Source organism: Sus scrofa, chromosome 1 (assembly GCF_000003025.6).
Source record: "Sus scrofa isolate TJ Tabasco breed Duroc chromosome 1, Sscrofa11.1, whole genome shotgun sequence".
In the NCBI taxonomy this organism is placed as follows: Eukaryota; Metazoa; Chordata; class Mammalia; order Artiodactyla; family Suidae; genus Sus; species Sus scrofa.
In genome coordinates, this window is record NC_010443.5 from 128,876,813 (window position 1) to 128,890,234 (window position 13,422).

Here is a 13,422-nt window from a genome sequence, read left to right on the forward strand (position 1 = left end):
CAAAACAAACAGATATACTCATGGGTCAATATACTTGAAATCCAGGGTACAAACAAATCAAAACCATTAAACCACAAAAGAAGAAACTAAAAGAAGAAATGAACAGAGAACTACAAAAACAACTGGAAGACAAGGTTTAAAATGATAATGAGTACATACTGATCAATAATTACTCTAAATGTCAATGGACTAAATGCTCTGATCAAAAGACCATAGTCGGGAGTTCCCGTTGTGGCTCAGTGGCTAACAAATCCAACTAGGAACCATGAGGTTGCAGGTTCGATCCCTGGCCTTGCTCAATGGATTAAGGATGCCACATTGCTGTGAGCTGTAGTGTAGGTCACAGACGTGGCTCGGATCTGGCGTTGCTGTGGCTGTGGCACAGGGCAGCGGCTATGGCTCCAATTAGACCCCTAGCCTAGGAACCTTTGTATGCAGCAGGTTCGGCCCTGGAAAAGACAAAAAAAAAAAAAAAAAGACCAGAGTCATAGATTAAATTAAAAAACAAGAACCCGCGACATGTTGCCTACAAGAGACTCACTTTAGGGCAAAAGACACAGACTAAAACTGAGGGGATGGAAAAATATATTTCATGCAAATGAAAACAACATGAAAGTGAGAGTAGCAATATTCATATCAGACAAAACAAGCTGTGTCTGCAACCTGCACCATAGCTTGTGGCAATGACAGATCTTTAACCCACTGAGCTAGGCCAGGGATTGAATTCGCATAGTCACAGACACTATGTCGGGTTTTGTTTTGTTTTTTTCTTTTTAGGGCTATAGCTGAAGTATATGGAAGTTCCTAGGTTGGGGTCAAATCAGAGCCGCAGTCACCAGCCTGTGCCACAACCACAACAATGCCCAGATCTGAACAGGGTATGACCTATACTGCAGCTCACAGAAATGCCAGATCCTTAACCTACTGAGCAAGGCCAGGAATTGATCCTGTGCCCTCATGAATACTAGTTGGGTTCATTACCACTAAGCCACCACAGGAACTCCTATGTCAGGTTCTTAACCTGCTGAGCCACAATAGGAATTACCAATATCTTCTTAGATCTGTCTGTCTCCCAAGGCAAAAGAAATAAAAGTAAAAATAACAAATGGGACCTAATTAAACTTAAAAGCTTATTCATAACAAAAGAAAAACCATCAACAAAACCAAAAGACAACCTAAGGAATGGGAGGAAATATTTGCAAATTATGCGACCAACAAGGGGTTAACATCCAAAACATACAAATAAGCTCATAAAAATCAATAATAAAAAAAAAAAATCAAAAAGAATGGGCTAAACAGAGACATAAATAGACATTTCTCTCTCTTTTAAGACAGACAGATGGCCAAGAGGCACATCACTAATTATTAGCGACATGCAAAACAAAACTACAATGAGTTACCACCTCACAGAATGGCCATCAACAAAAAGTCTACAAATAATAAATGCTGGCGAGAATGTGGAGAACAAGGAACTTTCACACACTGTTGCGGGAACATAAATTGGTGCAGCCACCATGGAGAACAGCATAGTGGTTCCTTAAAAAACTAAAACTAGAGCTACCATATGATCCAGCAATCCTACTCCTGGGTATATCTCTGGAAAAAATGAAAACTCTAATTTGAAAAGACAGGCATACCCCAATGTTCACAACAGCACTATTTACAATAGCCAAGACATGGAAGAACCCCAAGTGCCCATGAACAGACCACTGATTTAAGAAGATGTGGTGTGTGCACACACACACACACACACAATGTAATATTACTCAGCTATAAAAAAGGAATGAAATATTGCCACTTGCAGCAAAATGGATGGACCTTGAAATTACTATGCTTTGTGAAATCAGTCAGATAAAGACAAATATGTTACTTATATGTGGAATCTAAAAAGTAATACAAATCAATCTATATGCAAAATAGAAACAGATTCAAAGACATAGAAAATAAACTTTCGGCTACCAAAGGGAAAGCAGGGAGCAATTAGAGGCATGGGATTATCAGATACAAACTACTAGACATAAAACAGATAAGCAACACAGATTTACTGTATAGCACAGGGAATTATAGTCAATATCTTACAATAACTCATAACAGAATATAATTTGAAAAAAAAACCCTGAATCACTATGTTTTACAGCTGAAACTCAAGCATTATTGTAAATCGACTATATCATCAATTAAAAAAAATAGGGAAAAACTCAAAAGTCCATACGATGGAATATCATTCAACCATAAAAAGGAATGTTATATGCTACATGTATGAGCCTCTAAAGCATTATACTTAGTGAACAAAGCCAGATGCAAAAGGCCCTCTACTGTATGATGCCATTTATACAAAGTGTCTAGAATAGATAAATCCATAAAGGCAAAGTATATTAGCAGTTGCCAGGGTTGGGGGAGGTATGGGATTGCTGTGGGGGGATGGAAATGGAAAGGTTCTGGAATTAGTGGTGATAGCTGCACAGCCCTATGAATATATAAAAAGCTACTAAATGGCATATTTAAATGGTGAATTTTAAGTTATGTGAATTACATCTCAACTTTTAAAAAAGTGAAAAAATTTTAAAAAAGACTTAAAGGTGGAAAAAAACTATTTGAAAGAATGTTAAGGTGGAGTTCCTATTGTGGCTCAGTGGTAAGGAACCGAGTTAGTATCCATGAGGATGAGGGTTCAATCCTTGGCCTTGCTCAGTGGGTTAAGGATCTGGCTGTGAACTGTGGTGTAGGTTACAGATGCAGCTCAGAACTGGCATTGCTCTGGCTATGGTGTAGGCTGGTAGCTGCAGCTTCAATCCGACCCCTAATCTGAGAACTTCCATATGCTGCTTTGCAGCCCTAAAAAGTTAAAAAAAAAAAAAAGAATACTAAAGTAAAAGAAAAAAGTATAAATAGGAATTAAAAGGAAGACAGGAAGGAAAACATTAATTTTGTAGCTTTTCCTATGCCAAACAATCTTCTGCCGTAGTATAAAATCTAAGGGATTTAGTTAAAATAAATGGTAGTGGCTATAGAGTAGGCATCACTGAAATAAAAAACTTTTAATTTTTTTATTTTTATTTTTTACATCAAATGGACCACCTTTCTTCTCCAGGAAGAAGAATGGTGATTAGAAAACAGGACAGAACAACCATGTTAAGAAACAGACCTGAAGCCCTTCTTCATTAAAGTTTTCATGCCAGATTCTCGGAATTCTGAAAATATGTCTTTCCCTAAAGGGACAAAATTCCAAGTTTTCTTTCCTTTTTTTCTGCCAACCCACGCCACAGCCAAGCAATGCAGGATTTGAGCCGCGTCTGAGACCTACACCACAGCTCATGGCAACGCTGGGTACTTAACCCACTGAGCGAGGAGGCCCGGGATCAAACCTGCATCCTCATGAATACTAATCAGATTCGTAACTGCTGAGCCACAATGGGAACTCCTTCTTCTAGTTAGTGTTTATGTTTATCCTCACATTATAGACCGGCTGGCTCCTTAAATTCTTGGTTGGAAATAAATCCTGAGGCAGTGAAGTAATCTGTGAACTTTGTTGATCCCACAACAAAGTAATGTAGATTACTATAAAATCCTAGTGATGGCACAGCAGAAACAAATCCAACAAGGAACCATGAGGTTTCAGGTTCGATCCCTGGCCTTGCTTGGTGGGTTGAGGATACAGCACTGCGGTGAGCCCTGATGTAGGCTGCAGACACAGCTTGGATCCCGAGTTGCTGTGGCTGTGGCTAGGCCTGCAGCTGTAGCTCTGATTCTACCCTTAGCCTTGGAACTTCCTTATGCCATGGGTGTGGCCCTAAAAAGGGGCAAAAAAACAAAATAAGGAGTTCCCGTCGTGGCGCAGTGGTTAACGAATCCGACTAGGAACCATGAGGTTGCGGGTTCGGTCCCTGCCCTTGCTCAGTGGGTTAACGATCCGGCGTTGCCGTGAGCTGTGGTGTAGGTTGCAGACGCGGCTCGGATCCCGCGTTGCTGTGGCTCTGGCGTAGGCCGGTGGCTACAGCTCCGATTGGACCCCTAGCCTGGGAACCTCCATATGCCGCGGGAGCGGCCCAAGAAATAGCAACAATAACAACAACAACAACAACAAAAAAGACAAAAGACAAAAAAAAAAAAAAAAAAAATAAGATCCTAGTTCCTTGGTGGCACAGTGGATTAAGGACCCAGTCCTTGTCACTGCTGTGGCATGGATTCAATCCCTGGCCCAGGAATTTCTGCATGCCATGAGTGCAGCAGAAAAAAAAGTCCTTCCTTCCGAGAATACTTTTATTAATCTCAAAGAATTCAGGGTTCCATGAATGACCATTTGGAAAACACTAGCCTATAAAAATTTCTGCTTAATTAACCAATTATCTATGAACAAAGTTTGTTTCTCATCTCAGAGAAATCTCTGAATAGAAATAAACCTCAGAGATCATCGAGTCCAACTTTATGCTAAGAGAATAATATGCAACTATTAGGCTCTCTCTAAAATACACAATCCTTAATGGGGAAGTGGCAGGGGTGGGGCGTACTTCTTGGAACAGACTTGATGGTATCTGAAAAGGAGAAGCACAGGACTGTGGTCTTAAGAGAACAAGATAGATTAGGGTCCAAATGAAGAGGGAAACTACAGGCCAGTGCTGTCAGAAGAGAACTGCTGAAAACTACCATCTAGCTATGATGACCTCTCCAAGAGAGCTGAAAACTGCCTAATGCCAACGGATGGAGAGCAAGGAGGAGTCAGCAGCCTGCCTGGTCTGAAGGCGTGGCAGAAAGGAACCCTAGTCCTAGAATACATCTCTCTCAATACATTCCACAAACATTTTTCAAGTATCTACTATCAAGTAAGGGAACATATTTTTATGCCAAGAAAATTGCCTTTGTTTCTTTTGAAATGTGAATTTCATGTTATACTGTATTTGGAATATGGAAAATAAAACATTCTTCTCTACTGCCTCCAAACATATAGTTTTCCTTTTCACTTAAACTTCCAGTTGTTTCATGCAAATAAATTCTGCCTCTGCAGGACTACAGTCATGCTAGCATTGAGGCTAAGACCATCTGACCTATTGTCAAAGCACAGCTGGGCTGAATATAATTTCAGTTATTAATTCTCCTGTGACTAAACTTACTACTTTCAGATAAAATGAGAAAATTTAAGAAATTGTGAATGACCATAATGTAGTGGTTCATAATAAATGCTGACATCAGACAGATCCTGAGTTTATCCTAGCTTGGGTACCTAGGCAAATTACTTAACCTATTCAAGTCTCTGTTTCCCTATTCTTTAGGATAACAGTTCTACCTCTCAGGGTTGTTTCAGAAATAAAGTGCATAGGTACATAAGGTGCTTAGCACAGTGCCTAATACAGAGTAGACTCATTAAATGACAATTATTAATGAACTGCGTATTTTTATTCATGTTATTTGTTATGTTGCCTGTGGCGTTTGACTCCTAGTTCAAATGTTTGAGAAACTAATCAGAAAGCTTCTAGATAAACTCAGAATCAGAGCCAAAATACTTGGATGGTTGGGGTGAATATTTTGCTCAGACATGGTTTCTCATGCTGTTATTAGGTGCCATTCTAGTTACCAAATGAAGACTGCTGAAGATGAATAATGGAGAATAAACGCAAAGAATGGAAGAAAAGTTAGTATACTGAGAACGAAGCAGAAATTCAGACAGACTGTCACTGCATAAAAGGGCTTACTTTCTTTTTAAGAATATATTTCACTCAGATTCCATTTTTAGTATGAAACATAAAAAGTATTCACATGCAAAGAAGAAAGGAAGGAAAGAAGAAAAAATGTTCACATGTATACTCACAAAGTATGGGTGCACGGTATTCCAAAATACTTAAAGCACTCCAGTCTGGCCAAAAAGAATCCATGTTCTGGTTAGGAAATTTAACTCTTCCTGAAGGCATTTAGATGAGAGGAAGTCTTATTTATGCTAATGTTAGTTTCCTTCTTTTACTTCCTCTCTCAAGTTTCCTTTCTACTTCCTTCTACAGGAACAACTTTAACTATTCTTATACCAAGGCTTGAAAACTATGCAAACACAAGAAGTATACCACTGAACCATATCTATTAAATATCTTGGTTTCAAAGAGCTATGAAGCACATGGTTTGTTTGGGTTTTTTTTGTCTTTTTGCCATTTCTAGGGCCGCTTCCAGTGGCATATGGAGGGTCCCAGGCTAGGGGTCTAATTGGAGCTGTTGCGCCAGCCTACACCAGAGCCTCAGCAATGTGGGATCCAAGCAGCGTCTTCGACCTACACCACAGCTCGCGGCAATGCCGGATCCCTAACCCACTGAGCAAGGCCAGGGATGGGACCTGAAATCTCATGGTTCCTAGTCGGATTTGTTAACCACTGCGCCACAATGGGAACTCCCAAAACGTATGATTCAAGACCGCTGAGGGAGAAAGTACCACTAAAAAGCATTAATCAAAAAGATCAGGAGTTCCCGAAATTTTCAGTTTTACAGAAGCACTTATTATAACTTAATTACTTGATGTTCATCTCCTAGTTTCCCAGTCCTGCTGAGCCTTGGAAATTCCACAATTCTACCCCCAGTGACCAATGTATAATCCCGAGGAGGATGATCTGAATGTTATTATAATCAATTACATGGACTATGTCCAAAAAAAGGCTGTGGGAACAGAAAAGGGATGATCTATACGAAAGATAAGTAGGATCGAGAATGTACCATTCATTCTCTAGGGAAGAGAGAGACATAATCTGGCAGACATAAGTATGGTATCTGTTAGGGAAATACTTTGAGGTGGGGATGACTAGCTAAGGCTTTACCATGACCGAGTAAAATATTCACCATAACCATCCAAGACACTTCTGGTTAGCTTCTCATTTTTTTTTGTTTGTTTGTTTGTTTTGGTTTTTTTTTGTCTTTTCTAGTGCCTCACCCGCGGCATATGGAGGTTCCCAGGCTAGGGGTCTAATCAGAGCTGTAGCCACCGGCCTATGCCACAGCCATAGCCATAGCAAGACTAGATCCAAGCCAAGTCTGTGACCTCCACCACAGCTCATGGCAACGCCGGATCCTTAACGCACTTAGTGAGGCCAGGGATTGAACCCAAAACCTCATGGTTCCTAGTCAGATTCATTACCCACTTCGCCACAATGGGAACTCCTCAAATATTCTGATATGAGGAGTCAGAGGCCATAGATGGAAAACATAAAGCACTCAGATCCCTAGAAAGGAATATCCCCCTGCAGTAGACTGAGTGGCATTCTTGTTGTTTATACAGAAAGCAATATGGTATTCTGATTAAGCGCTCCCTATTTGGAAGCATCAAGGTTTAAAATTCTATTACTTAACTTCTCTGTTCTTTAGTTTTCTCATTAAATGAGGATATAATGCTTACTTCAAATGTTGTGTTAAGGATCAAGTTAATTATTCACAGCATTTAGAACTTTGCTAGAATGTAATGCTCAATAAAATTATACAAAAAACATTCAGGAGCTGGAGTTCCCATCATGGCTCAGCGGTAATGAACCCAACTAGTATCCATGAGGACACGGGTTTGATCCCTGGCCTTGCTGAGTGGGTTGAGGATCTGGCATTGCCATGAGCTGTGGTATAGGTTGTAGACAGGGCTCGGGTTCTGCATTGCAGTGGCTGTGGTATAGGCCAGCGGCTGCAGCTCCAATGCAACCCCTAGCCTGGGAACTTCCATATGCTATGAATGGGGCCCTAAAAAGACCAAAAAAAAAAAAAGACAATTTTTCATAATAATCATTAAGCATCTCTCACAATTTTGATTTGAGAATCAAAACCCAAGTAGGACCAACTCTAAAAATATTTTGATTTCTGACTATTATTCCTTTTTTTTTTTTTTTTGGTCTTTTTAGGGCCGCACTCGCGGCATATGGAGGTTCCCAGCCTAGGGGTTGAATCGGAGCTACAGCTGCTGGCCTATGCCACAGCTCACAGCAACACTGGTTCCCTAACTCACTGAACAAAGATAAGGGCTCGAGACTGCAACTTCATGGTTACTAGTAAGATTCATTTCTGCTGCACCACAAAGGGAACTCCTGACTTTAGATAGACTATTAAAGAAATGCCACAGGAGTTCCTGCTATGGTTCAGTGGAAATGAACCCAACTAGTATCCATGAGGATGCAGTTCAATCCCCGGACCCACTCAGTGGGTTAAGGATCTGGCAATGACTGGCCAGCAGCTGTAGCTCTGATTAGATCCCTAGCCTAGGAACTTCCATATGCCACAGGTGTGGGCCTAAAAACAAAAACAAAAAAAAGAGCTCAAAGTAATGACCATATGGATGCTCAACATCTAGGGAGGACTATAGAGGAACACAGTGAGAACTTCAACAAAAAGTTAGAAAATATAAGAACCAATCAGAGTTGAAGAATACAATAATTGATTAAAAAATAGGAGTTCCCATTGTGGTGCAGTGGTTAACAAATCCGACTAGGAACCATGAGGTTGCAGTTCGATCCCTGGCCTTGCTCAGTGGGTTAAGGATTCGACATTGCCGTGAGCAGTGGTGTTGGTCACAGACGTGACTCAGATCCTGTGTTGCTGTGGCTCTGGCATAGGCCAGTGGCTATGGCTCCAATTAGATGCCTAGCCTGGGAACCACCATATGCCGAGGGTGCAGCCCTAGAAAAGGCAAAAAGACAAAAAAAAAAAAAAAAAAAAAAAACATACATACATATATATATATGTATATGAAAGGGTCGATAGCAGATTAGATGATACAAAAGAACATATAAAGGATCTGGAAGACAGACAGTGAAAATCACCCAGTCAGAACAGCAAAATGCAAAATGAGAAAAAAACTACCACTTCAGATGCCACATGTTTGGCCCTAAAAAAAAAAAAGGCAGACAGGAGATAGGTCATGAAGGGCTTGTATACTACACCAAGAAGTTTTGATTTTATTTTATAAGCATCAAGAAGAAACCTAATTATCAAAACATTGTCATAATAAATTTTAAACAAGTTTTAAATCAAAGAACTCAAAAAAATCAGTAAGATGAGGGAATTCCAGAAAAATACAGTGAACAGTGATTTAAATATTTAGTATTGGGAGTTCCCGTTGTGGAACAGTGGAAACAAATCTGACTAGTTCCATGAGCATGTGGTGGATTCAATCCCTGGCCTCGCTCAGTGGGTGGGGGATCTGGCATTGCCAAGAGCTGTGGTGTAGGTTGTAGACACAGCCTGGATCCCACATTGCTGTGGCTGTGGTGTAACTCAGATTTGACCCCTGGCCTGGGAACTTCCATATGCCAAGAGTGCAGCACGAAAAGGCAAAAAAAATTTAGGAGCAATTCAATCTAAATTGCAATAAAACCAAAACGTAATTGAACTTTTTTTTTTTTTTGCCATTTCTTGGGCCGTTCCCATGGCTCATGGAGGTTCCCAGGCTAGGGGTTGAATTGGAGCCACAGCAACGTGGGATCCGAGCCACATTTACAACCTACGCCACAGCTCACAGCAACACTGGATCCTTAACCCACTGCGCAAGGCCAGGATTCAATCCCACAACTCCATGGTCCTAGTTGGATTCTTTAACCACTGAGCCACGACAGGAACTCCAATTGAACTTTAAATGACTGCAAATGGAATCCCATTTCTAATGCTCAATATTACCAAAAGAACAGGAGATGCTGTTTCCTGGCTCCACAATCCACTTCCTCCAATTGTTAGAGGCACTGGATCCATCTGTTCCACACCCCTACTCACCAAGACAAAGAAAAGACCAGTCCTTGTCATCTACTTCCCCGTCAATCTACAGAACTGGAAACAAAACATGGTTCTGGAATGAAAAGTTCAGCACTCTTGGATGCAAGTAACATCATATATTATAAATGCTAACATATACATAATTAGAGTACAAATCCAGCTAAAAATCAGATTTCCAGAATGTTCAAGAAATAGATGAGATCCTGTTGTGGCACAGAAGAACTGAATCTGACTAGTATCCATGAGGATGTGGGTTTGATCCCTGGCTTCACTCAGTGGGTTAGGGATCTGGCGTTGCTATGAGCTGTGGTGTAGCTCACAGACATAGCTCGGATCTGGCGTTGCTGTGGCTGTGGCATAGGCCGGCAGCTGTGGCTCTGATTCCATTCTGACCCCTAGCCTGGGAATTCCTTATACTTTGAGTGGCCCTAAAAAGCAAAAAAAAAAAAAAAAAAAAAAAAAGGAGAAATAGCAACTACAGGAGGAAAACAAAACAAAGGCAGTTGATTTCACAAAAATGTCAAAGAGTGAACATCCTTTTTTTCCCTTTTGCTATTCTAATCTACTTTCATCTGGTTTGTTAGAATTATGTCACAACAATGAATGCCATCACAAGGCTCACAGAATTTTGGAATCTTCTGCCCTTAGAGTTTAGATAATCCAATCTTCATTTTATTTAAAAAAAAGAGGCAATTAGGCCCAAAGCACTATTTTCCAAAGCGCAAAGCAAGAAAAAGAAATTTTAGTTGTTATTTAAGCAATACGTACGTGCTTAGTAGTTAACATATTTATTACTTTGGAAATCTTTTATGATGGTGGTATGGTTCATACCAAGGGAAGTAACAACAGCTGTCCCATCAGCAACAGGGTCTGTTTTTAGGTTTGTTTGTTTGCTTTCTTTTTGGTTCAAGGGTGGGTTCTGAATGATAAAAAGATGTGACCTTCAGTTCAGTGAGCTTGTTACTAAAGCTAATTTAGAGTAAAAGAAACAAATACTAAGAAGCATTCAGAAATTCTGTTTATAGGAAAGAGTGTGTAATATTGTTAAAAACATAATGACACAATAAGCCATTCCTATTCTGGAACTAAGATAATAGCAATTCTCTAGGGCATATTTACATGTCACAAGCACCTAGAAAAAGATCCCTAGCAACACTGATATCTAAGTTGTGGGTTAAGTTACATGATCATTTAATTTACTTTCACATGGCCTGTCAAAGGAGCATGGTCATATAGGAAGAGGGTTTTCTCCTAATATTTGTTAATATTTATATGAAAGTGTTTTTTTCTCATTACCTCTTTCCAAAGGAATGAAAGGCAGGTGATTAGTGGATGCCTTAGGAATCAAATTTGCTGGTGGAAGAAATAATATTTTAAAATTTTACTATGAAATATTTTAAGTTTAAATGTCAAAGTATTCTTGCTAAAGATGTCTCATGAATTTCAAGCGTGGTATCTTTCAGGCTAACCAAGAAAGTGGAAGAACCATTTCCATCTGGCCAAACCTGCAGGATTTCACCAGAACATCTGCAAACCAGTTTTAAGGTCCCAGGGCAGATGGAATAATATCACTCTCAATTCTTGAAATACCTTCTACTAAGAAGCTACATTATTTTCAGGAAGCTAAGGCAACACTGTCATAAGCTGCCAGTATCCATAATCGCCTCCAGCCCTCCCCAAAGGAGAGGGCAAGTAGCAAAAGGCAAAATTTATATTCTCTTCTCATCTTCTTTTCCCAATTTTGACGACTTTCGTTGCCTCTGACCCCCATCTGCCTTGTCTAGCATTGTGGTGACTAATGATGAAAAAAAGTTCCAGGTGAAACAGCACTTTCCAGGACTTCCCCACCACCACCACCATTTACTCCGTGGAATTTTACTTTTAATAACTCTTTCCTTCGTTTGTCTTCAGTGAAGCCGCGAGCCAAGTACAGACTTTCCTAGAGAGCATGGACTCTCCAATGCCATGAATCTCAGAAACCTTTTTCATACAGGTAGTTGAAAATTAATCTGATCACTGTGGCCACCATAAAGTCTATTAATCCCGACAACTGCGAGGGTGAGAAGTCAGGGAGTGGGAGTTTACCTCTGCTAGGTTTCAAGGAAAGTCCGGAGAACCAACATCCCTCCACCCTTCCTCCTCTGACCCCTAGAGAGTCTCCAGGAGCCTCGCGTCTTCGAGCCCGGCCGGACCGGCTCAGTTCGGGCCAGAGCGCCCCCTCCTCCCCTCAAGCCCGACCCCACCAGTTTTTCAACTGTCACGATATACACTTTCTCCTTGGGATTATGAACCCAATCTTCACGGCAGCCAGCTCCCTCAATCCCACTCCTGGAGACTCACCAAGCAGTTCCGGCCACTCCTCTCCGGCCGCAGCAGATCGGACACCCGCAGGCCGGACTCTCCAACTGCTCTCTTCTTGCGCCTGCGCGCGCCGAACCTGCGCGCCTGCGCGCTCCTCCGGCGCGGCGGGCGCGGACACACCCCTGCAGCTGGAGCCAATCACCCTGGTGTGGGGGCGGGGGGGCGGTTTAAATCTCCCTGCCACGCAGGCGAAGAGTCTGGGGACTCACCGGTTAACCCGACAATTCGGGTCCCGCCCAAGATGGAAAGTGTTTATGCAATAAACATTTACCGAGGGCAAACCGTGTACCAGGCAATGTACGAGATGAATGTTGAGGAAGAGAAAACGAATAGAATGCCTCCCCGACCTTTGCCTAGACTGGGACATAGATATGTAAACAAATTGTAGTGGACAGAATATAGTGCTTGGAATATGAAAAATCCGAGGCGCCGTTGGGGCACAGTGAACAAAGCGCTTTATTCTTAGGGTATCTGGAAGAGTTCCCGGAGGAAGTGACTTTTGAATCGTGAAGGCTAAGTAGGAGTTCCCCCGGAAATTTGGAATGGAAGGAGATAGGAGTTTCCAGACTGTGAGAACAGAGTGTGCCAAGAACAACATAACACCTTCTGGAAATTCCTTGCAGTTCATCCTACTTGAGAGGCTTAAAGCGCGCCGCCTTCCGGTGAAGGGGAGAAAGGGTTTTTAAAAGTTGGCAATGATGTAGTTTCTGCTGTGACTCAGTGGGTTAAGGACTTAACAGTTGTCTCTGTGAGGATGCAGTTTCAATCTTTGGCCTGGCTCAGTGGGTTAAGGATCCTCCCATCTTGCTGCAGCTTCACAGATGCCCCAGGAATCTGGAGCTGCAGGCTGCAGCTTCAGCTCCTATTCAACCCCTGGCTTGGGAATTTTCATATGCCACAGATGCAGCTGTTAAAAAAAAAAGTTGGCAATGATACTACTACATGTGAAATAGATAACTAATAAGGACCTACTGTATAACACAGGGAATGATACCCAACATTTTGTAATATATATATCTGAATCACTGTGCTGTACTCATGAAACTAACATAACATTGTAAATCAATCATACTACAATTTTTTAAAAAAGTTAGATCTTAGAAGATCTTGCATTTTTTCACTTTACCATGATCACTGAGAATATCAAAAGATCTTAAGCAGGAGTTCCCAACGTGGCTCAGTGGTTAAAGAATCCGACTAGGAACCATGAGGTTGCAGGTTCGATCCCTGGCCTTCCTCAGTGGGTTAAGGATCTGGCATTGCAGTGAGCTATGGTGTAGGTTGCAGACGTGGCTCGGATCCCAAGTTGCTGTGGCTCTGGCGTAGGCCGGCGGCTATAGCTCCAATTGG

At 41.4% G+C, this 13,422-nt stretch overlaps 1 protein-coding gene across 10 annotated transcripts in view; it reads right to left on the reverse strand.

The window, feature by feature from the left end:
- The window catches only part of SNAP23 (synaptosome associated protein 23), a 39,508-nt gene extending 27,348 nt beyond the window's left edge, over positions 1-12,160 (reverse strand). For 2 of the 10 annotated variants that reach the window (XM_021070075.1, XM_013993110.2), the window contains exons 1-2: positions 12,052-12,125; positions 9,712-9,765 (exon numbers count right to left, since the gene is read on the reverse strand). The gene's annotated coding sequence lies outside the window, so the exon portion shown is untranslated. 10 annotated transcript variants of the gene reach the window in all.